General features: G+C 48.1%; 1 protein-coding gene across 10 annotated transcripts in view; it reads right to left on the bottom strand.

Moving 5' to 3' along the window:
- cmss1 (cms1 ribosomal small subunit homolog) overlaps positions 1-25790 on the bottom strand; it is a 394620-nt gene that overhangs the window by 333019 nt on the left and 35811 nt on the right. For 2 of the 10 annotated variants that reach the window (XM_086007006.1, XM_086007004.1), the window contains exon 1: positions 11390-11516. The exons of 1 other annotated variant lie outside the window; for it this stretch is intronic. The gene's annotated coding sequence lies outside the window, so the exon portion shown is untranslated. Of the gene's footprint in view, positions 1-9827; positions 9956-10739; positions 10802-11389; positions 11517-11594; positions 11677-18153; positions 18243-25790 lie in introns of those variants that run through there. 7 more of the 10 variants (XM_086006994.1, XM_086006995.1, XM_086007000.1 and 4 more) reach the window with 6 other exon arrangements.

Consider the following 25790-nt stretch of genomic DNA (forward strand, 5'->3'; position numbering starts at 1 on the left):
TTTCAACCTCATGCCGGGCTGGGGTTGTGCGGAGATGGTGACGGGTAGCATGCTGTGGGATGGAGTTGAGGACACTCGTGTCGAAGACAGAGTCGTGGTTAAGGAGATCTTCGAAGTGCTCCTTCCAGCGGGCACTGACTGCTTCCCTGTCCTTGATGAGTACCTCTCCGTTCTTGGCCCGCAGTGGGGAAGGGCCTTGGGTGCTTGGGCCGTAGATGATCTTGACAGCGCTAAATAATCCACGCACGTCGTGGTTGTCGGCTAGCTGCTGGATCTCCTGCGCTTTCTCCACCCACCATCTGTTCTTTAGGTCGCGAGTTTTTTGTTGGACCTCGGCCTTCAGGCGTCTGTAGAGCTGCTTTCTTGCTCTCGAGTTCTGTTGCTGTTTCCAGATCAGGAATGCCTTGCACTTGTGGCTTATTAGCTCCTGGATCTCCTGGTCGTTCCCGTCGAACCAGTCTTGGTGTTTCCTGGTCGAGTGACCGAGCGTCTCTTCACAGGTGCTGATTATGGAGGCCTTGAGTGCAGACCAAACGCTGTGGGCACTCTGTGTCTCTGCATCACTGGGAGTTGTCAGGTTGTTTGTGAGGCGTTGCTTGGCTACAACACGCTTTCCAAATGTAGTACAACACCACCACCTTTTGGCGAAAAAGTATTACTGCATAACTTTTATAGTGGTACACATTCTGGACAAAAACAGCTTTTTCTTTGATTACATACATGTTGTTCTTTTTCCTCCCAGGAATGGTCTCTCGTGTTAGCACACATCTAGCATGAACACAATCATTTCCATAATTTGTAATCAGAATATGGCTTAGGATATGAACTACTTTAATTATAAATAAGTAAGACAGCAAGCAGCAAAGCCAAACAGCAGATTTTCAGTAATATATGCAGAACACAACTATTATGCCTCAGAATATAGGAAATAACAAAGATTCGTGGTTCATTCACTAAAACACATTGTAAAACTGGATCTGATAAGGACCATCAACAAGAGCTTTATATGCAATTTATTTCCTGATTCCCCATGGAGTCTCCTGCCTCACTCCCTCTCTATGATGGCTTTAGAGACACTGAAAGATTACAGCAAGACTGCCCGATATATATTTCACAACATCTTATTCCATCTGGAATAAAAGGAATCAAACATGCATCGCTCATGATTGCTGTCAAACATCCACAGGACATTAAAACTAAATAAGGCTGAGCTTCCCAGAAGCTTTCTCCGAGGTGATAACTCATAACTGCAACATTCACTTAGACTGCATATAAACAGCCAACAACAACAACTTGTATTTATATAGTGCCTTTAAATGTAGTAAAACGTCCCAAGGTGCTTCACAGGAGTATTTTAAGACAAATATTTGACACTGAGCCACATAAGGAAAATTGGGGCAGATGACCAAAAGCTTGGTCAAAGAGGTAGGTTTTAAGGAGCGTCTTAAAAGGAGGAAAGAGAGGTGGAGAGGTTTAGTGAGGGAATTGCAGAGCCTAGGGCCTAGGCAGCTGAAGGCACAGCCATTAAAATCAGGGATGCTCAAGAGAGCAGAATTAGAGGAGCGCAGATATCTCGGGGGGGGGGGGCGGGCGGCTGTGGAGCTGGAGGAGAGGGGGGGGCGGCTGTGGAGCTGGAGGAGATTACAGAGATAGGGAGGGACGAGGCCATGGAGGGGTTTGAAAACAAGGATGAGAATTTTGAAATCGAGACGTTGCTTAACCGGGAGCCAATGTAGATCAGCGCGCACAGGGGTGATGGGTGAACGGGTCTTGGTGCGAGTTAGGACACAGGCAGCCGAGTTTTGGATCACCTGAAGTTTACATAGGGTAGAATGTGGGAGGCCAGCCAGGAGTGAATTGGAATAGTCAAGTCTAGGGGTAACAAAGGCATAGATGAGGGTTTCAGCAGCGGATGAGCTGAGGCAGGGGCGGAGATGGGCGATATTAGAGAGGTAGAAATAGGCGCTCTTAGTTATGCCGCGGATATATGGTTGGAAGCTCAGTTCAGGGTCAAATATGACACCAAGGTTGCGAACAGTGTGGTTCAGCCTCAGACAGATGTTAGGGAGAGGGATGGAGTCAGTGGCTAGGGAATGGAGTTTGTGGCGGGAACCGAAAACAATGGCCCGGACTTTCTGGGGCCTATGGCCACGTCTGCACAGTGTACGCGGTCGTAAGTGCCCTGCAAATTCCGGGTTTCCGCATGCGATCCGTCAAGATTCTGGTTGACGGATCGCCCGCATCCGCAGGAAATGAACATTTGCTGGTGCAGGGTCAGGCTATTTGCCCAACGACTGCCCAGCGAATGCCCACAAAACTCAATGCCTGGTAAAAGCAGGCGTAGGGCCTTCTTTTACCAGTGTAAGTGTTTAAATAAATATTAAAATACTTCTTTTTTTAAATGATTTAAACATTCAAGAACCTTTATTTAAAGTTAGTTTAGGTTATTTTTGGCCCCTTTAAAAATGTTTAAATTTATTTTTCAAATAATTAAATTTTTGTTTTAAATGTTTAATTGAATTGTATTTTCATTCATTTTGAACATGTGATGATTTATTTTTATTTCAGTGCTGTGAAAGTGTGCTTTTTGGGTGATTCCTATTATGCTTATGGGGATTCCGTACGTAAATGGAATCCCCCTTTGTGATTGGTTGGGCCGGCCCACGTGATCACAGGGACGCTTGCAAACCGTGCGCAACCCTGGGATAAGTGGTCCTTTACACAGGCCCAGGAGTGCAAGTCTTTGAAGGTCCAGAGCAATCAGGTAGGTGGGTACTTTTCTTGCGGTTTGGAGGCGTTTGCCCGCAACAAGCCTCTGACTACAATTTCCACCCCAATGGCTTCAGTCTTCCCAATATTTAATTGGAGAAAATTCCAGCTCATCCAGTACTGGATGTCGGACAAGCAGTCTGACAATTTAGAGACTGTGGAGGGGTCGAGAGAAGTGGTGGAGGTAGAACTGGGTGTCGTCAGTGTACATGTGGAAACCGACACTGTGTTTTCGGACGATGTCGCCGCGGGGCAGCATATAGATGAGAAATAGGAGGGGCCCAAGGATAGATCCTTGGGGGACACCAGAGGAAACAATCTAGGAGCGGGAAGAGAAGCCATTGCAGGTGATTCTCTGGCTACAATGAGATGGATAAGAATGGAATCAGGCGCGTGCAGTCCCACCCAGCTGGACAACGGTGGAGGCATTGAAGGAGGATGAAATGGTCAACCGTGTCAAAGGCTGCAGACAGGTCGAGAAGGACGAGGAGGGGTAGTTTACCTTTGTCACAGTCACAAAGGGTGTCATTTGTGACTTTGATGAAAGCTGTTTCGGTACTGTGGCAGGGGTGGAAACCTGATTGGAGGGATTCAAACATGCAGTTGCAGGAAAGATGGGCACGGGTTTGGGAGGCGGCAACACGTTCAAAGACTTTGAATAGGAAAGGGAATTTGGAGATGGGGCGGTAGTTTGGAAGGACGGAGGGGTGAAGGGTTGGTTTGAGGAAGGGGGGTGATGATGGCAGATTTGAGGGGGAAGGGGACAGTACCTGAGGAGAGAGAACCGTTAACAATGTCAGCTAACATGGGAGCCAGAAAAGGAAGTTGGGTGGTCTGCAGTTTGGTGGGAGTAGGGTCGAGGGAGCAGGAAATGGGTCTCTTGGATAAGATGAGCACAGAGAGGGCATATGAGGAGATCGAAGAGAAACTGGAGAAAGATGAGAGTTCAGGGATCGGGCGGGGGGAACCTCAGAGGAAGTTTGGCCTGTTGGGCTAGGGGAAGGAAAGGAAGTGGCAGAGGCAGCTGAACAGATAGTCTAAATCTTAGAGACAAAGAAGTCCATGAGCTCCTCCCACTTGTTGTTGGAGGCGAGGGTGGAGGAGACGGGGAGAGAGGTTTAAGAAGACGGCTAGCAGTAGAGAATAGAAGCCGGGGTTTATCTTTGCAATCCAGAATGATTCTGGAATAGTGAGCAATTTTGGCAGACGAGAGCAGGGACCAATAGTGCTTTATGTGGTCCAGCCAGATCTGGCAGTGAACAGCTAAACCAGTTGTCCACCATATCCGTTGAAGTCTGCGTCCCTTGGACTGAAGGGAGTGAAGATGAGGGCCGTACCAGGGGGAACGGCCAGGGTGAGAGAGAGTAATTGTTTTAATAGGGACTAGGGCATCAAAGGTGGTGGTGAGGGTGTGGCTGAGCAGATCGGTAGCTGCAGAAATGTCATGGTGAATGGAGGGCCAAAGGCTGGACAATTGGGATTTCATAAGTGCAGTTGTAAGAGTTTTTTCCAGGGGCGGACACAGAAGGAAGTAGGGTTGGGGAGGGGGGGATGTGGATGGAGAGCGATACGAGGAAGTGGTCAGAGATGGCCTTATCTGCAATTGACACGATGGGAGTAGCGAGGCCACGCGAGATGGCAAGGTTGGGGGGTGGCCGTGAATATGGGTTGGGGCGTTTACATGGAGGGAGAGATTAAGGGAGGATGGGAGGCTAGTGAACTCAGAGGAGAGAGAGCATGATGAATTGAGATGGAGGTTGAAATCACCGAGAATGAGAAGTCGCTCGGTACAGAGGCTGAGGGAAGAAAGCAGAAGATATCTTGGTGATAACATTTTTATGGCTTATCTAAGAGGGGGTCAAGCCTGGGACAGTGGCAGGAGTGTAAGAAGGTCCAAGAGTAATGAAGGATTGGGGTAGGGATTTGAGAGAGCAGTGCATCAGAGAGAGATGAAAGGAGGCATGACAACAGAAGAGCGGTCAGGGAGGAATAGAAAGAAAAGGAAAAGTGGGGGGTGGGGAGAAAAAAGTGGAAAATAGAAGTGAACGGATCGGGTGTAGCAGCCTAAATGCGCACGCGAATGGACACAGGGAAAAACTCAGGTTACATAGGTCTGATTATGTAGTAAGTAATGAGATACATATTTCCTGGTAGTAGCAGGGAATAGGTCATGGAGGGATAACGTTGATGTAGGTAGGATGGAATCGGCATGGAGCATCGACAAACTGTTGTCCAAGTTCAGAGACAGGTGTAGCAGGCGAGTGAAGTCCAGAAGCTATTTGAAGGGTAGAGAATTGGAGGATGGAGGTTATTTCCAGCTAACTGGAAATGCATGCACACACACCTGATCAGAGGGCCAGGATGGCTCACCGCACGCCTTACAGAGCAGGACGGTCCTGGTCTGTGCTGGCTTAGCTGCTCTCAGCCAAGGGACAAGTCAATGGAAAAGAGAACTGAGCACGGTGTAAAACAGGCCAGCAATTTGCTATCAACCCATTTTGCACAAATGGTGTTGACTAATTTCACCCCCAGTGAGTCTTTGAGTAGCAAATGAGACTGCATCTATTTCAATGATTTACCCACTGCTATTCATTTGATTGTATGTCAATCAAATTACTCTTTCTTTAAAATTATGTAGGATACTAATTCCTTTAGCACATTCCCAGATCGGAGTGTGATTAAGGTAATACAAGCAAGGAGAGAAAAATCAGTGCAGCACAAATGGTTAAAAATATATGTGCACTTCCAAGTTAGATCAACAGCAGTGCACATTCCTAATCAAAATCAGTCAGCCTTGGCTCAGAGGTAGTACTTACCTCGGAGTCAGAAGGTTGTGGACTCAAGCCCCACTCCAGAGACTTGAGCACATAATCTAACTTCAGTGCAGTACTAAGGGAGTGCTGAACTGTCAGAGATGCCATCTTTCAGATGAGATGTTAAACTGAAGCTCCATCTGCCCTCTCAGGTGGACTTAAAACATCCCATGGCACTATTCAAAGAGCAGGGGAGTTTCCTCATGTCCTGACCAACATTTATCCTTCAAGCAACATCACTAAAACAGATAATCAGGTCATTTATCTCATTGCTGTTTGTGGGATCTTGCTGTGTGCAAATTGGAGCTAGTCAGATACAATCCAGAAACTAATTTAGAGAATAAAGTTATGTATTTATTTAAAAAGTATCAGTCATATAGATTCTAAGAAAGGATCTGCATCCCAAACATTGCCTTTGTTCAGACTCTGACTGACCTGTCTGGTTCCACCATTCTCATGCCATGTCTCAACTGATCCTCTTCCAAGCTTTTTAAATCACTCCCATATCTGCTTCAAAGCAGGACATATTGGCCCAGTAATTCCGGTCCCAACGCGTGAGTACGGACGGGGTACTCACGCGTGGGCCCGTTGGAAGTGCCGGATTTCAGCATGCACAGCGCATGCGCGGAAAACCGGCATTTCCTCTCCTCTGAACCAAGGGGTTAAGAGGCGGTTCCCTAGCGACGTTTGAGGCAGCGGGTACGCGTTGAACTTCGGTTTTTTTGACAGGTTTGTCCGTGCGTGAAGGCCTCCACTTTTTACGAATGTAAAAAGCAGACGTAAGGACTAGTTTTATAAAGTAAGTGGTCTAATAATTAAAGTTAGAATTTTTTTTCCACAGGTTTATTATTTTTAAAGAATTTACAGTAAGGTAAGTTAATTTTTGGACCCAATTTCTTGAAAAAAAAAATTTGGCAGAAATTTGAATCATTGTTTAAATTAGTTTTTTAAAGTTATTAATAGTTAATTTAATTATTGGAATGTTTTTTTAACTTTTATTTAAAGTTTAAGTAGTGTTCTGGGCGCCCATACTTTTCATGAGTTTGACAGGTCTTATGTCTAACTCATGAATGGACTTTTGTAAACTCCCATTGGTTGCCCAGTGCTCACGTGATCCCAGCTGGCTCATCGCACTAAGTACGCCGCTGGATCACGCACGCACAGCGCGCCGGGAGCTGAACCGGGCCACAGACCGGAAATCCAAGCAGGCCCAGTCTTCAAATGTCAGCGCGATATGCAAGTGTAGGTCGGGGGCTTGCACCCGCGGGAAGCCCCCGACCCGAATTTCTGGGCCAATGGATCTAATTTCATGTGGGGGGTCTAGGCAACAATTACTTTGCATTCATAATGGACTGTGCATTATCTTTTCTGCATGTGTTCAAACATCACACATGTGCAGAAGAGATCATTTGCAAAGAGCCGTGAGTGGTTTTTAATATGCCCAGAATTAGCGGGTGAAACATAGAAGATAGGAGCAGGAGTAGGCCATTCGGCCCCTCGAGCCTGCTCCGCCATTTAAGGAGATCATGGCTGATCATCCAAATTCAGTACCCTGTCCCTGCTTTCTCCCCATATCCCTTGATCCCTTTAGCCTTAAGAAATATATCTAACTCCTTCTTGAATATATTTAATGAATTGGCCTCAACTGCCTTGTGTGGTAGAGAATTCCACAGGTTCACCACTCTCTGGGTGAAGAAATTCCTCCTCATCTCTGTCCTAAATGGCTTACCCCTTATCTTTAGACTGTGACCCCTGGTTCTGGACTCCCCCGCCATCAGGAACATCCTTCCTGCATCTAGACCTGTTAGAATTTTATAAGTTTCAATGAAATCCCCTCTCATTCTTCTAAACTCCAGCGAATATAAGCCCAATCGACCCAATCTCTCCTCATACGTCATTCCTGCCGCCCCAGGTATCAGTCTGGTGAATCTTCGCTGAACTCCCTCCATGGCAAGAACATCCTTCCTCAGATAAGGCGACCAAAACTGCACACAATACTCAAGATGTGGTCTCACCAAGGCCCTGTACAACTGCAGCAAGACATCCTTGCTCCTGTACTCGAATCCTCTCGCTATAAAGGCCAACATACCATTTGCCTTCTTAACCACCTGCTGCACCTGCATGCTTACCTTCAGCCACTGGTGCACAAGGACACCCAGGTCTCGTTGCACTTCCCCTTCTCCCAATCTATTGCTGTTCAGATAATAATCTGCCTTCCTGTTTTTCCCACAAAAGTGGATAACCTCGTGAAAGAGCCTCGTGCGAGTCACTTGGATGGAGAGCCAAGACGCAGATCGCTCTTTCAAAAAGCGAGGAGTTGACAACTATGCATAAACTAACGAAAACAGAGCAGAGCAGTGGGAGAGACTGTGGAGGAAGTTGGCTCTAAATTCGGGTAAGAGAAAGACTTGCATTTATATAGCTCCTTTCACAAAGCGCTTTACAGCCAATTAAATACTTTTGCTGCTTATAGTCGCTATTGTATTGTAGGTAACGTGGCAGCCAATTTCCGCACAGCAAGGTCCCACAATCAGCAATGTGATAATGACCAGAAAATCTGTTTTGGTGATGTTGGTTGAGGGACTAAATATTGGCCAGGACACTGGGGAGAACTCACCTGCTCTTCTTCGAATGGTGCCAAGGGATCTTTTAAGTTCACCCGAGGGGGCAGACAGGGCCTTGGTTTAACGTTTCATTCAAAAGGCGACACCTCTGACCGTGCAGCACTCTCTCAGTACTGCACTGGAGTATCCGCTTAGATTTTGTGCTCACATGTGGACTAGAACCCACAACCTTGTGACTCAAAGGAGAGAGTGCTACCGTGCAGCCACGGCTAACACATGGTAGAATAAACCACAATACTGTAATGTAAATGGAGGATGAAATCTGTAGACAAATTAGAAAGGTGTATATTAACAATGAAATTTTAATTTTCCAAAAATAGACTGGGATAGTGAAATCTCTGTGGTGAGAAAGGGGCGGGTTTTTTTTAAGCAATATGGTCAGTCACAATATGTTGCTATTCCAGCATGGAAGGAAGCTACTTGACTTAATTATGGGAGATGAAGGGCAGCAGGTATGTAACCTAAATGTAGGGAAACAGTGGAGGGCTGCTTGTGTCCATGGAACTGTATCCTATGAGCCAGTACTTTCAAGCTTCCTTATGCAAGTAGAACTATCCTAAAACTTAATATGAAATTTCTTATAAGAAATAAGAGCAGGAGTCGGCCACACCGCCCCTCGAGCCTGCTCCGCCATTCAATAAGATGATGGCTGATCATCGCCCTCAACCCCACTTTCCCGCCCGATCTCCCTATCCCTTGATTCCCCCAGAGTCCAACAATCTATCTATCTCAGCCTTAAACATACTCAAAGACTCAGCATCCACAGCCCTCTGGGGCAGAAAATTCCAAAGATTCACAACCCTCTGAGTGAAGAAATTCCTCCTCATCTCAGTCTTAAATGGCCTACCCCTTATCCTGAGACTACGCCCCCTAGTTCTAGACACTCCAGCCAGAGAAACAACCTCTCAGCATCTACCCTGTCAATCCCCTTCAGAATCTTGTATGTTTCAATAAGATCACCTCTCATTCTTCTAAACTCCAGAGAGTATAGGCCCATTCTACACAATCTCTCATCATAGGACAGCCCTCTCGTCCCAGGAATCAATCTAGTGAACCTTGGTTGCACTGCCTCCAAGGCAAGTATATCCTTCCTTAGATAAGGAGACCAGGACTGTGCACAGTACTCCAGGTGTGGTCTCACCAAGGCCCTGTACAATTGTAGCAATTTTTAACATTTCTGTCCTCATCTTCATAATATGTCTCCAGTGTATTTATATTCTAAAAGTGCAGCCAACAGGACATGAACAGGCCAGCTGCACTCTACAAGTATAAACACTCTTCACACTCATGGAACAAACAACATCAAAAATATGGCTCTACAAATATGCTGTTGGATTTAGAATTAAGTAACACAAGGAGCTTGTCTCCATATTTCCACCGATAAAGCAATGGATTATTCACATTCCACAGCAAAGACCAGCACAACTAATACCCAAGTTAAAAATAAGAGAACGTGTGAGGTTACTCTCCTGAAACAGAAGGGAAACAACGAAGTAATATAAAAGTGCTAAACTTTTGCACATCTGCTGGGTAATGAAGGAGTGACAATGGAGGACAATGGTGTGGTCGACCACATCAAACACTGCAACAAAAGTCAAGGAAAACAAAGAGGGATACTCACTGCAGCAGCTGCTGACAGATGATGTCATTTGTGACTTTGGCCAGAGCAATTTCAATTACTATGAGCAAGGTGGAAGCTGAATTGAAAGAGATTCATTTTAAAGAAGATGGACTCGCAGTGCAGGCAATAACATATTCAAGGACCTTAGAAAGGAATGGGAGAAACATGGTAGATTGTGATTGCAGATTGGTTGAGCCGAAAGCTTTTGAAGAGGGATTATGACAGTTTTGAAAGGGTGCCAGAGCAAACAGAGCCATTAACATTGTCAGCCGGTGGGATAGTTAAGTCGTCAGGAGTTATGTTTAGAGGGAATCAAGAGATCAGGAGCTGGATCTCATGGAAGAAATTAGCTTGGAGAGGGCAGCAGCTGCTAGGAGTGAAACTGCAGTGATGATCGAAGAGTCCCTGAGCAAGAATCAAACCTGCTGGCCTTCTGGAACATTGCTCAGTTACACACATCTTTACCAACAGACACTAGGATAGCCATCTTGATTATGCTGTTCTACATAGAAATTACATACCACTTTATTTTCTGTGATTTATGTCAACATTTTCTGGGCACCTATAGGACCTCACTTTCCTGATAAGAGATTGATGGTTTAAAAGGAATTTCCAACAGTGTGCGAGACATCGCTTTTCTAGGCAGGTTAATATCTACCACGTACACAAGGTTCAAACAGTCACCAGAGGCTTTTGTATTTCAACAACATGCATACAACAAATTCAAAAATAACTGGAATTGAATTTTGATTTATTTTAAACCAGTTCTACCAGTATTGTAATAGTGGAACAAAATCAACTGCAAGTGTGGAAAGAAACTCGACACTTGGATTCAGCTGTTCTCATGTCATCTGCAACTTTTGAGGTCTATTACAACGCAAGATTACAATACCAGACTAATAACAAACGCACACCCAGCCAGAGCAGTCACGATTCCTTCTCTGCTGCCATGGGAGGGATTGGCTGTACAGTTGGACTGGGCGGACTACTCTTCACAGTTATCCCATTCCGTTAGGGTGGGCAGTCTGTTCCACCTCATTCCAGTAACCATTGGTCCGTTCAAAAAGGGACACCTCCCAGGCCAGCACGTGTTGTTTTTAATACTGAAATACCCGGAGCGGCTACTGGTAGTTGTAGGTTAACCAGGATCACCGCGCCCTGGTCCAAGGGAGGGTCACACACATAGAAGTGTATTCCCTGAACCCACCCCAGGCCAGATCCAGGCGCACACTCAAGAGCCACAACACACACAGTGGACAGAAGGGTTAAACAGAAAGGTAGTTTCTCGGCCTGTTGCCCCGATGGTCTCTGAGTGAGACCCTCCCCTCCCCCGGGTACCTCAGTCCTGATTCCGCTCCCTCCTCCGGGTACCTCAGTCGCAGTCCCCATCCCCCTTCTCTCTCCCCCGGTACCTCAATCCCGCTCCCTCCCCCCGGTACCTCAATCCCAGTCCCCCTTCTCTCTCCCCCCCGGTACCTCAATCCCAGTCCTCCTTCTCCCCCGGTACCTCAATCCCAGTCCCCCTGTACCTCAATCCCAGTCCCCCTTCTCTCCCCCGGTACCTCAGTGCCGCTCCGTTCGCTCCTCTCTCCGGACAGCGCGGCACCCACACTCCACCCGGGAGCACATTCCGCACGAACCCGGCCAGCTCTCTAACGTTATAAATCGCGAGCAAGTGTAAAGAGGTCAACCGCAAGGCTCCGAGTCTGGCTGACACCATCCTACGACCGACTGATTTAAAAAAAAATGTATTCGAACCCCCCTCACCTCCCATAAAAGTTGAAAGTGCTGCGCTAAAGATGAAACTACTAATTTCCAGGGGAACGGGAGGACGCAGGAAGTGAGCAGCCAGCAGGGGGAGCTCTGCCCTGACTGTGCACATGGCAAAACCCTCAGCCCGCTCTGCACACACCTCCAGCACTGGCCTAGCCAATGGAGCTGCACTGCAAGAGCACACAACATGTTTGCATTTCTCTTATCTGGAAGGAGGAGAGCATGCCAGGGGATCTCTGAGACGCTGTAATTGTGACCATCTTCAAGAAAGGTGACAAGTCTGATTGCGGTAATTACAGAGGAGTTTCCCTGCAGTCTGCCATAGGGAAAGTCATCCAACAATCCTCCTCAATCGCCTTCTCCCAGTGGCCGAAGAGCTCCTCCCAGAGTCGCAATGCGGATTCCGCCTACTAAGGGGCACAATGGACATAATCTTCACCGCACATCAATTACAAGAGAAATGCAGGGAACAGCACCAACTGCTGTACATGGCCTTCTTTGATCGCACAAAGGCCTTCGACACTCAACTGTGAGGGATTATGGAGTGTCTTCCTCAAATTCGGCTGCCCTCAAAAGTTTGTCACCATCCTCCACCTGCTTCATGACAACATGCAGCCGTGATCCTGACCAACGGTTCCACCGCAGACCCAATTCACGTACGGACCGGGGTCAAGCAAGGCTGTGTCATCGCACCAACGCGCTTCGTGATCTTCCTTGCTGCAATGCTCCATCTTACCCTCAGTAAGCTCCCCACTGGAGTGGAGCTAATTTACAGAACAAACGGGAAACTGTTCAACCTCCGTCACCTCCAGTCCCGATCCAAGGTCGTCCCATCCTCTGTCGTCGAATTACAGTACGCAGACGACGCTTGCGTCTGCGCTCACTCGGCGGTCGAACTCCAAACCATCGTCAAAACCTTCACCGAAGTGTACGAGAGCATAGGCCTTATACTAAACATCCGTAAGACAAAGGTCCTCTACCAACCTGCCCCTGTCACACAGTACTGCTCCCCGATTATCAAAATCCATGACAAGGCCTTGGACAACGTGGACCACTTTCCATACCTCGGGAGCCTACTGTCAACAAGGGCAGACATCGATGACGAAGTCCAACACCGCCTTCAGTGTGCCAGTGCAGCCTTTGGCCGCCTGAGGAAAAGAGTGTTTGAAGACCAGGACCTCAAACCCGGCACTAAACTCATGGTCTACTGAGCAGCAGTGATACCCGCCCTGAGACATGGACCATGTACAGCAGGCACCTCAAAGCACTGGAGAGGTACCACCAACGCTGCCTCCGCAAGATCCTGCAAATCCATTGGCAGGATAGGTGCACCAACGTCAGTGTTCTCGCTCAGGCCAACATCCCCAGCATCGAAGCTTTGACCACGCTCGATCAGCTCCGATGGACGGGTCACATTGTCCGCATGCCCGATACGAGATTCCCAAAACAAGCGCTCTACTCGGAGCTCCGGCGCGGCAAGAGAGCCCCAGGTGGGCAGAGGAAACGCTTCAAGGACACCCTCAAAGCCTCACCGACACCTAGGAATTCCTGGCCCAAGATCGCACAAAATGGAGGAGAAGCATCCGGGAAGGCGCCAAACACCTTGAGTCTCTTCACTGGGAGCAAGCAGAAGCCAAGCGCAAGGAGCGCACATCAACCCAAGCACCCCACCCACCCGCCCCTTCAACCACCGTCTGCCCCACCTGTGACAGAGACTGTAGGCCCCACATTGGACTCATCAGTCACCTGTGAACTCATTTTTAATGTGGAAGCAAGTCATCCTCAGTTCCGAGGGACTGCCTAAGAAGAAGAAGACAACATGTGTGAGTAATAGCAAGGAATTTTTTTCCATATTTCTTGTGGAAAATTGCAGATAGCCACCAAGAAATCCAATAGGGAATTCAGAAGAAACTTCTTTACCCAAAGAATGGTGAGAATGTGGAACTCGCTACCACAGGGAGTGGTTGAAGCGAATAGTATAGATGCATTTAAAGGGAGGCTGGACAAGCATATGAGGGAGAGGGGAATAGAGGGCTATGCTGATAGAGTTAGATGAGGAAAGACGGGAGGAGGTTTGAGTGGAGCATAAACGCCAGCATGGACTGGTTGGGCCAAATGGCCTGTTTCTCTCTCTCTCTCACATGGCAGCTGTTGATCATCCTGCCATTGCCATTTACACTTCATCTAGAGTCATCTTTGGTTTCTTAACTTGTCCCATTACCATCTCCATTTGCCTTGCACCATCATCCCTTTTGTCTCTTTATCTCTTCTGCCTTCCATCCTATCACAGACCTTCCCTTTTGTTCTTTCCTCCCCTCCCCCCTCTTCCTGCACCTACACTTGCTTAAAAACCTGTTACATCTCCAACTTTTTCCAGGTCTGACGAAGGGTCAGCAACCTGAAACGTTAACTTTATTTCTCTCTCTACAGATGCTGCCTGACCTGCTGAGTATTTCCAGCATTTCCTGTTTATATTTCAGATTTCCAGCATCCGTAGTATTTTGCTATTGTATTTGTGACCTGTTTCTGTGTCGTTAATCCTATGTAGATATATGCTGGTTCTCCTGTTAAAGCTCATTGTTAATTGTTTCTACAGTTGTCACAGATGCAGGGTCACACTTCTTCCTGCTCCGTCCTAGTTTATGCTGACGAAAGGTCATCGACCTGAAACGTTAACTCTGCTTCTCTCGCCACAGATTTTGCCTGACCTGCTGAGTATTTCCAGCATTTTCTGTTTTTATTTCTGATTTCCAGCATCCGCAGTAATTTGCTTTTGTCTTCCTTCTCCTTCCTAGTTTATGCTGCCGCTCCTCTATCCCTCCTCCCCCTGACTGGCACGCCCCTCCCCATCCACCCAGGTGACATTCTTTTGACTCTCCCCATTCCACTACTGCCCTTCCCTACCCTCCGCCACCTTTCCTCTTCCCCGCTACTATCTAACCCTGCTTGACGTAAAAATTGCTCTTTGTTTTGAATCCCCATGTGTAACGCCATGTGAGAGCCACTAATAGTTACATAAGAATTTAGGAACAGGAATAGGCCATTCAGCCTGTGAGCCTGGTCCATCATTAAATTAGATCCTGGCTGATCTGTACCTCAGTGTCATTTACCTGACTTTACTCCATATCCTTTGACATCCTTTCCTGAGGAACATTTATTGCTCTCAGTCTTGAACATTTCAGTTGACCCAGCATACACAGTCTTTTGAGAGAACAAGTTCCATATTTCCACTACACGTTGTGTACAAAGTGCTCCCTATATTTACTCCTAAATGACCTAGCTCTAATTTTAAGATTATGCCCCTCTTGTTCTGGATTCTCGAATAGTGCCATGGGATCATTTACACCCACCTGCGAGGACCTTGGTTTAATGTCTCATTCAAAAGACGGCACCTCTGACAATGCAGCACTCCCTCGGCACTGCACTGAAGCGTCAGCCTGGACTATGTGCTCCAGTCTCTGGAGTGGTACTTGAACCCACAATCTTCTGACACGGAGACCAGAGTGCGACCACTGAACCGAGGCTGATTGCTGTTGGGATGTTATTGCAGATCTGTCATTACTGTTTCACAAACTCTCCACTGGTACAAGACTGGCTCTGAAATGAAACATGCTGCCTTTGCAAAGGTGCATTATGGTCAGAACTTCAACTCCCTCGATTACCGTCAATCTCAGAGCTTCGCAACAGGCAGCGGTTGTGGTCATTTAATCGACGTCTGATGTTCAAAAGCAAACCACAGCACAGAATGTAGGCCCCTTAGTGCTTGACAGGAACGAAGCAATTATCACAAAAAACATTCACTGTCAAGCATTGGCAGCTTTGTCCTGAATTATTCAGACTCCTCAAACCGGAGCCTGGTGGGGGCCCTGTGCAAAGGGTTTGGTTTGGGAGCCCTACATATGACTAGATGATGCTACTGAACACCACCTACTTATTCTGGTGTCAAATCTGCGCACGTACAATCATGGAAAGGTTACAATGTTTCCATCGAGTATGGAAGATTAAGGGGTGACCTATTTGAGGTGTTTAAGTTGATGAAAGGATTTGATAGGGTAGAGAGAGAGAAACTATTTCCTCTGGTGGGGGGAGGCCAGAACAAGGGGGCATAACCTTAAAATTAGAACTAGGCCGTTCAGGGGTGATGTCAGGAAGCACTTTTTCACACTATGGGGAGTGGAAATTTGGAACTCTCTTCCCCCAAAAAGCTGCTGAAGCTGGGGTCAATTGAAAATTTCAACACTCAGATTGATAGATTTTAGTTGGGCAAGGGTTTCAAAACAAAAGAGGGTTGATCAAGTTGAGAAACAGGTCAGCCCATGATGTAATTGAATGGTGGGACAGGCTCGAGGGGCTGAATGGCCTACTCCTGTTCCTATGTTCCTTCCTAATACGTAATATAAAAATAGTTGTCTAAATGATCAGGGATCAGCCATTCCCATTTCGTAACTGTCCTATTACTGGAACCACTCGGGATCTGTGACTGGCTCGGAGCCCCATCCAGTTGCACGGACTTAAAGTCGCCGCTGAACCCTGAGGGTACATCTTCCATTCTGGGACGCTGAGCGGCAGTGGAGGGCACAAGGCAAACCCGAACGGGAGATGGCCAGTCCGGCAGAATCTCGGATGCGATGAGTTTCATTTCAATTTCCTGACTCCCATACCTATTCCTTGCAATTCTCTTCTTCATATCTGCTCTAAGTCTCTCTTCCTTACTCAAAGCTCATCCCATTGGTTTATCCATGCTCCCCACTCACCAAATTATGTAGACCCCATCGCACTACCCCTTACCCCATTCATTACAAACCCTTCCCCACTCACCCCCACTTCCTTAGAGCAGAGAAGGCTGAGGGGGGACCTGATTGAGGTGTACAAAATTATGAGGGGCATAGATAGGGTAGATAGAAAGGAACTTTTCCCCTTAGTAGAGGGGTCAATAACCAGGGGGCATAGTTTCAAGGTAAGTGGCCGGAGGTTTAGAGGGGATTTGAGGAAAAACTTTTTCACCCAGAGGGTGGTTGGAATTTGGAACTCACTGCCTGAAAGGGTGGTAGAGGCAGGAACCCTCACAACATTCAAGAAGCATTTAGATGAACACTTGAAACACCATAACATACAAGGCTACGGACCAAGTGCTGGAAAATGGAATTAGAATATCACAGAAATCACAGAATCACAGAAACCCCACAGTGCAGATAGAGGCCATTTCGGCCCGTCGAGCCTGCACCGACACATATCCCACCCGATCCCCGTAACCCCTACACCAACACATATCCCACCCTATCCCCGTAACCCCACGTATTTAATCCCCCTAACACTAAGGGTCAATTTATCATAGCCAATCAACCTAACCCGCACATCTTTGGACTGTGGGAGGAAACCGGAGCACCCGGAGGAAACCCACGCAAACACGGGGAGAATGTGCAAACTCCACACAGACAGTTACCCAAGGCCGGATTCGAACCCGGGTCCCTGGCGCTGTGAGGCAACAGTGCTAACCACTATGCGTGGACATGATGGGCCGAAGGGCCTCTTTCGGTGCTGTATAACTCTATGACCACAATTCCTTCCCTGTTCAACACAACCTCATTCCTCACTCCCTACAACCCCTCCCCCACTCCCTACAACCCCTCCCCCACTCACTACAACCCCTCCCCCACTCACCACAACCCCTCCCCCACTCACCACAACCCCTTCCCCACTCACCACCAAGCTCACCATTCCCTCCTCCGCTCATCAGTTTCACAAAATGGACCACTCCAGAGTCCAGGATACGGAAAGTGAAAATTTCAAAATTAAGATTGTTAGATTTTTGTTGGGCAAGGGTATTAAGGGTTACGGAACAAAGAGAGTTGATCGAGTTAAGAAACAGGTCAGCCATGATCTAATTGAATAGTGGAACAAGCTCAAGGGGCTGAATGGCCTACTCCTGTTCCTTCCTAATACATAATATAAAAATAGTTGAGTAAATGATCAGGGATCAGCCATTTCATAACCATTACATTACTGGATCTACTCAGGGTCCGTGATTGACTCGGATCCCCATCCAATTTCTCAGTGCTAAAGCCGACAATGCCTAAATTTCCTGCAGTAAACATTGAGGGTACATTTTCCGATCTGGATGGCCAGTGGCAGTTGAGGGAACGAAGCAAACCGGAACTGGGAGATAGCCAGTCCGATGGGATCTGGCATGTGATGAGTTTAATTTCAATTTCCTGACCTACTCCCATTTCCCGCACCATTCTCCTCTTCGTAACTGCTCTAAGTCTCTCTTTTCCTTACTGAAAGTTCATCACAGTAATCTTGTCCATGCACCCCACACCACCACGTAACCTTTTGGTTCTGAGACCTTGCAACGCTTCGAGTTTTCACCACACACTCACCACCACAATGCCCTCCCCACTCACCACAACCCTTTTCACACTCAACACAGCCCCTTCCCCACTCACCACTACCCCTTTCCCACTCACCACAACCCCTTCCCACTCGAGACAAACCCCTTCCCTATTCACCGTAACCCATTCCCCACTCACGGGAAACCTCATCCCCCACTCACCATCCATCTCTTCCACGCGCCACATGATGGCTTCAATCTAGAGTGACATCAGGCGGGGTGTGAAACCAGTGTTGCAGCATATCCCATCAGTATTCAGACGGGCAGCTTAGATTTAAATTGCCCCAATGTATCTCAGTTCTGTGCTTAACCCCAGCCAGCCTCAAACAGTTTGCAGTCCTTATATGGGCTCTCAACTGAGGGCCTGCATCACCCTCCCCATTATGTCACATGACGTCACAGTAAAAACCATGGCAACACAGAGGGAGGTGGGTTTCACCAGTAGATGAAGTGCAGATGCTGAAAAGCTCTCAAGAAGTAAGGGGCAAGTTTGTTTAAAGCTTACCAAAATCTGTGGAGATCAACATTTTTTGTTAACGCAACTCAGTTTTGAAACTCATCAGCTGGTAAATTGATCCGAATCTGCGGTGATCAAAAACTTTTTTTTTTTACAGATTTCAACCTTAAATTCATCAAATTATAACCAAAAAGATAATTCTTCACAATATGCAGGAAAATCAATGAGGAGACAAAGTGTGAGTAAGCGAGAGAAGGAATCCTTAGTTGAGAATTACCACAAGAATTTAAATGGTTTAACAGAGATTTCCCTTCAGTTTGAACAGGAATAGTCACAGCAAGTAAAACAAGGAAAGCGTTATGGGACTGATGAGCCAGGAATGCCTCCCTGCTGCCTCGTTTCCCTGGGAACGCTTGCGGGCTGAAGTCCAGGCCCAGATCCGCCCATTTGAGGAAGGCCCAGGTAATCCTGGAGTGATGTAAATGGGTCATTGGCCCAGTGTTAATCGTCTCCCCTCTTACTTCCTATCATTAGTGTCAGAGGGCATCTAACAATAAGACATTGTTGAAAGTAACCAGAGAGGAGCTGCACAGGGCAGCGGGCACAGTAATTGAAGGTTCATATAAAATGAGCCCTACTTAAAGGAATATCCATTGGAATTCAGGGTAGAAGGCAGAAGGAAAGATGGAATTAGATTAAAAACTAGGGATAAGCAGCATTTATGAGAGGTGCGGTGGATCTATTTTGGAAGACCCCAGCCCCTGGTGAGGCCTCACATATACCAGTGGAACTAATCTCTGGGGTCGGGCATGCAGGGAGGTTGGGAGGCAGTGTGGGAGGAAAGGCTAGTGGGGTTGGTAAGTGCGTGGCTTCTGTGCATCGATGGGTGGGCGAGTCGGTCGGGCAGAAAACAACTCTGCACAGACAGGCGGGCAAGCTGGCAAGCACTTGGGATGGGTGCGCAACAGGGTAAGAAGCACTTTTTCACAAAAAGGGTACTGGAAATATGGAACTCTCTCACCCAAAAAACTGTTGAGGCTGCGGGTCAATTGAAAATATCAAAACTGAGATTGATAGATTTTTGTTGGGCAGGGGTATTAAAGGTTACGGAACAAAGAGGATTGGTTGAGTTGAGAGATAGGTCAGCCATGATGTAATTGAATGGTGGAACAGGCTCGAGGGGCTGAATGGCCTACTCCTGTTCCGATGTTCCTTCCTAATACATAATATCAAAATAGTTGAGTAAATGATTAGGAATCAGCCATTCCAATTTCATAACTGTCCTATTACTGGATCTACTCGGGGTCCGTGATTGGCTCAGAGCCCCATCCTAAGCCGACGCTGCCTAAATTGTCTGCACTAAGCCTTGAGGCTGCATTTTCCGTTCTGGATGGCCAATGGCAGTCGAGGGCAGGAGGCAAACCAGAACCAGGAGATGGCCAGTCCGATGGGATCTGGAATATGGTGAGTTTCATTTCAATTTCCTGACCTACTAACTTTTCCCTCGCCATTCTCTTCTTCGTAACTGATCTAAGTCTCTCTCTTCCTTACTCAAAGCTCAGTGTATTAGCCTTGCCCATGCACCCCACTCACCAAAGTTTGAAAACCCCACTCCACCACAGAACCTTTTAGTTCTGAGACTTTTCAACACTTCATCGAGTTTTCACCATACAATCTCCACCACAATCCCTTCCCCACTCAACACAACCCCTTTCCCACTCACTATAACCCCTTCACCACTCAAACCACGCCTTCCCTCCTCAGCACCGCCCCTTCCCGACTTAGCACAACCCCTTCACCACTCACCATAACCGCATCCCCTCTCACCATAACCCATTCCCCACTCACCGGCAACCTCAGCCCCCACTCACCATCAATCTCTTCCCCACTCAGCACCACAACCTCTGGTAGCCAATCAGATTGCATCAGTGTCCCGATGGGAGGGTGAGGTTAAAACTTCCCCCTCTTCCCATAAAGATCACCTGCTATTAAGGAGGTGCATCCCTTTAAATTTCAGCTGCAGCCAACTTTCTCGCATTCCGCATCGCACCAGCTACTGTCACAAACCCAAAGATGGCAGAATCTTATGGTAATTATCGAAAAGAGCTGACATAGCAGACTGTGGGCAATCAGCTTAATGCCTCTTCAGCCAGCTTTACGCTAACAGCTCCCCATTCCCTTCTCCACTTCATCAGTTTCACAAAGTGGGCCACTCCAGAGTCCAGGATGTGGGGAAATGCATCAACATTTACACCGAATTACATAGAATTTACAGCACAGAAACAGACCATTCAGCCCAGCAAGTCTATGTCGGTGTTTTATGCTCCACATGATGACTTCAATCTAGAGTGACATCAGGCGGGGTGTGAACCCAGCGTCGCAGCAGATCCCATCAGTATTCCAACGGGCAGCTTAGATTTAAATTGCTCCAATATATTTCAGTTCTGTGCTTAACCCCAGCCAGCCTTAAACAGCTTGCAGTCCTTATATGGACTCTCAACTGAGGGCCTGCATCACCCCTCCCCATTATAACTGAGGAGGTTATGTCACATGACATCACAGTAAAAACCATGACAACACAGAGGGAGGTGGGTTTCACAAGTGCAGAAGCTGAAGAGCTCTCAACAAGTAAGGGGCAAGTTTGTTTAAAGCTTACCAAAGTCTTCAAAATCTGTGGAGGTCAAAATTGTTTGTTAACGCAACTCAGTTTTGAAACTCATCAGTTTATAAATTGATCCGGATCTGTGGCGATCAAAAACTGATTTTTTTAAAGAATTCAATTCTTAAATTCATCAAGCTATAACCAAAGAGATAATTCTTCACAATATGCGGGGAAAGTCAATGAGGAGACAAAGAGTGACTTAAGGCTGGTGAGTAAACGAGAGAAGGAATCCTTAGTTGAGAACTTCCCCAAAATTTAACTGATTTAACAATGAGATTTCCCTTCAGTTTGAACAGGAATAGTCACAGCAAGTAAAACAAGAAAAGGTTTATGGGACTGATGAGCCAGGAATTCCACCCTGCAGCCTCGTTTCCATGGGAACGCTTGCAGGCCGAGGTCCAGGCCCAGATCCGCCCTTTTGGGAAGGCCCAGGTAATCCTGGAGTGATGTAAATGGGTCATTGGCCCAGTGTTAATCGTCTTCCCTCTTACTTCCTATCATTAGTGTCAGAGGGCATCTATAAGACATTGTTGAAAGTAACCAGAGAGGAGCTGCACAGGGCAGCGGGCACAGTAATTGACGGTTCATATAAAATGAGCCCTACTTAAAGGAATATCCATTGGAATTCAGGGTAGAAGGCGGAAGGAAAGATGGAATTAGATTAAAAACTAGGAAAAAGGTGCATTTAAGAGAGGTGCGGCAGATCGATTATGGAATATACCAGTGAAACAAAGCTTTGGCATCGGGCATGCATGGTGGTTGGGTGGCAGTGTGGGTGGAGAGACAAGTGGGGTTGGTAAGTTTTTTTTATTTGCTTATGTGATCTGGGCGTCGCTGGCAAGGCCAGCATTTATTGCCCATCCTTAATTGCCCTTGAGAAGGTGCTGGTGAGCCGCCGCCTTGAACCGCTGCAGTCCGTGTGGTGAAGGTACTCCCACAGTGCTGTTAGGTAGGGAGTTCCAGGATTTTGACCCAGCGACGATGAAGGATCGGCGATATACTTCTAAGTCAGGATGGTGTGTGACTTGAAGGGGAACTTGGAGGTGGTGGTGTTCCCATGCGCCTGCTGCCCTTGTCCTTCTAGGTGGAAGAGGTCCCGGGTTTGGGAGGTGCTGCCAAAGAAGCATTGACGAGTTGCTGCAGTGCATCTTGTAGATGGTACACACTGCAGCCACAGTACACTGGTGGTGGAGGGAGTGAATGTTTAAGGTGGTGGATGGGGTGCCAATCATACGGGGTGCTTTGTCCTGGATGCTGTTGAGCTTTTTGAGGGCTGTTGCAGCTGCACTCATCCAGGCAAGTGGAGAGTATTCCATCACACTCCTTACTTGTGCCTTGTAGATGGTGGAAAGGCTTTGGGGAGTCAGGAGGTGAAACACTCGCCGCAGAATACCTAGCCTCTGACCTGCTCTTGTTGCCACAGTATTTATGTGGCTGGTCCAGTTAAGTTTCTGGTCAATGGTGACCCCCCCAGGATGTTGATGGTGGGGGATTCGGTGATGTTAATGCCGTTGAAAGTCAAGAGGAGGTGGTTAGACTCTCGCTTGTTGGAGATAGTCATTGCCTGGCACTTGTGTGGCGCGAATGTTACCTGCCACTTATCAGCTCAAGCCTGAACGTCGTCCAGGTCTTGTTGCATGCAGGCATGGACTGCTTTATTATCTGAGGAGTTGTGAATAGCGCTGAACACTGTGCAGTCATCAGCGGACATCCCCATTTCTGACCTTATGTTGGAGGGAAGGTCATTGATGAAGCAGCTGAAGATGGTTGGGCCTAGGACACTGCCCTGAGGAACTCCTGCAGTGATGTCCTGGGGCTGTGATGATTGATCTTCAATCACCACAACCATCTTCCTTTGTGCTAGGTATGGTTCCAGCCAGTGGAATGTTTTCCCCCTGATTCCCATTGACTTCAGTTTTACTAGAGCTCCTTGATACCACACTTGGTTAACTGCTGCCTTGATGTCAAGGGCAGTCACTCTCACCTCACCTCTGGAATTCAGTTCCTTTGTCCATGTTTGGACCAAGGCTGTAATGAGGTTGGGAGCCGAGTGGTCTTGGCGGAACCCAAACTGGGCATCAGTGAGCAGGTTATTGGTGAGTAAGTGCCGCTTGATAGCACTGTCGATGACATCTTCCATCACTTGTCAGGGCGAGGCTGGTTCTGGACCCAAGTGCAGACAGACGAGGCAAGAAGCAGGTATGCAGTCTTAAATAAAAGTACTTTACTAGAATCACACAGGTAAACAGTTACAAACATAGGAGCTCAAGACAAGCTACCACTAGGCCAACGGCTTGTCAAGACTGAGCACAGAGGGAAGAAACCACAGAACTTAAATACAAGCAAAACCAGGTGAAACCAATGAACCTGATAAAAGGCAGTTAAGTAAACAAGTAACAATTAGCAAAAGGAAACAAACAAACGAAGGTGCCATCTAGGGGTTACTGAGGGAACTAACCAGCACCCTCACAGGACCCCCTCCCCTAGGAATGGCTCCTGACGTTCCTCCTGGACAATCAGGGTGGCGACGGCGAAAATCCCTGATCAGTTCAGGATCCAAAATGTCCCGGGCCGGAACCCAGGAACACTCTTCAGGACCATAACCCTCCCAGTCGACCAGGTATTGAATGCTTCTCCTAACCTGGCGACTATCAAGGAGGCGACGGACAGTGTAGGCTTGCTGACCGTCAATCATGCGGGGCGGGGGGGGGGTGGAGGTCTGGAAGCAGGGACCAAGGGACTGGTAAGTACCGGCTTGAGGTGAGAGACGTGGAACGTGGGATGTTTCTTCATCGACCGAGGAAAGAGGAGCCGGTAGGCCACAGGGTTTACTTTTTCCAAGATCATAAACGGTCCGATGAACCGGGGAGCCAACTTGTGGGACTCCACATGGAGCGGAAGATTCCAGGTAGACAGCCAGACCTTCTGTCCGGTCCGGAACCGAGGAGCTGGGCGGCGGTGTCGGTCAGACTGCACTTTCTGCCGAGAAGAAGCGAGCTGCAAGGCGGATCAGACCCTTCTCCAGGTACGGCGGCAGCGTTGGACGAACCCCTGGGCAGCCGGGACTCCTACCTCCCTCTCCTGTTCAGGGAAGAGTGGCGGTTGGAAGCCATATTGACATTCGAAAGGTGAGAGGCCCGTGGAGGAGCTCTGAAGGGTATTGTGCACGTACTCTGCCCAGACCAGATACTTGCTCCAGGTGGAAGGATTGGAGGACACAAAGCTTCTTAGCACCCTTTCCAGATCTTGGTTGGTTCTCTCAGTCTGGCCGTTCGACTGTGGGTGGAACCCAGAGGAGAGACTGACGGAAGCGCCCAGAAGGGAACAAAAAGCCTTCCACAACCTGGATGAGAACTGGGGACCACGGTCAGAGACGACATCCAGGGGCAAGCCATGGAGGCGGAAGACATGTTGGACAACCAGCTGGGCAGTCTCTCTGGCAGAGGGAAGCTTGACAAGAGGGACGAAGTGAGCAGCCTTGGAAAAGCGATCAACCACAACTAGGATGGTAGTGAATCCCTCAAATGGAGGTAGCCCGGTGATGAAATCCAGGGCGATACGAGACCAGGGATGGGCAAGGGATGCAGGAGACCAAGCGGGAGTTGTTGGGATGTCTTGGTCTGGGCACAGACGGGACAAGCGGAGACAAAGGCCCGGGTGTCGGCTTCAATAGAGGGCCACCAGAACCTCCTCTTAAGGAACTCGAGAGTCCGACGGATCCCAGGATGACCAGTCAGTCGAGAAGAGTGCCCCCATTGAAGGACCTGGGCGCGCACCTGACTGGGGATATAAAGGCTATTAGGAGGGCCTCCTCCAGGGTCAGCCTCCTGACGTTGGGCCTCTTGCACCACTGTCTCAATCTCCCATGCGACAGGAGCAACGATGCAGGAACTGGGGATGATAGGTTCCGGGGTCCGGTCCTTTTCCGAGGGGTCAAACTGGCAAGAAAGGGCACCCGGTTTGAGGTTCTTAGACCCTGGGCGGTACGACAGGAGAAAGTTGAACCGGTTAAAGAAGAGAGCCCACCTGGCCTGCCGAGGGTTGAGGCGCTTGGCGTCCTGGATATATGTCAGATTTTTATGGTCGGTCCAGACGACAAAAGAATGCTCTGCTCCCTCCAACCAGTGTCTCCACTGCTCCAAGGCCAACTTAACTGCCAAGAGCTCCCTGTTGCCGACATCGTAGTTACTCTCTGCTGGCTTCAGACGACGGGAAAAGAAGGCACAGGGATGTAGCTTTTGGTCCTTAGGGGAGCGCTGGGACAGGACAGCCCCGACTCCAATATCCGAGGCATCCACCTCTACGATAAAGGGCAGTGTGGGGTCCGGGTGTACGAGGATGGGAGCAGAGGTGAAACGTTGTTTGAGCTCCTGGAAGGCCCGTTCCGCTTCAGAAGACCAACTGAACCGCAGAGACGAGCCCTTGGTCAATGCGGAGAGGGAGGCGGCAATGGAGCCAAAGTTGTGGATGAAGCGTCTGTAAAAGTTGGCGAATCCCAGGAACCGCTGAACCTGCTTAACCGACGTGGGACGCGGCCAGTTCAAGATGGCTTGAACCTTGCTAGGATCCATCTGGACACTTCCACAGGAGATGACGTAGCCCAGGAAGGTGACCTTAGAGATGTGGAATTCACATTTCTCGGGTTTGACAAAGAGACGGTTCTCCAAAAGCCTCTGCAGA

This window comes from Somniosus microcephalus, chromosome 14 (assembly GCF_052327205.1).
Source record: "Somniosus microcephalus isolate GS21.2 chromosome 14, FLI_Smic_1.0, whole genome shotgun sequence".
Taxonomy (NCBI): Eukaryota; Metazoa; Chordata; class Chondrichthyes; order Squaliformes; family Somniosidae; genus Somniosus; species Somniosus microcephalus.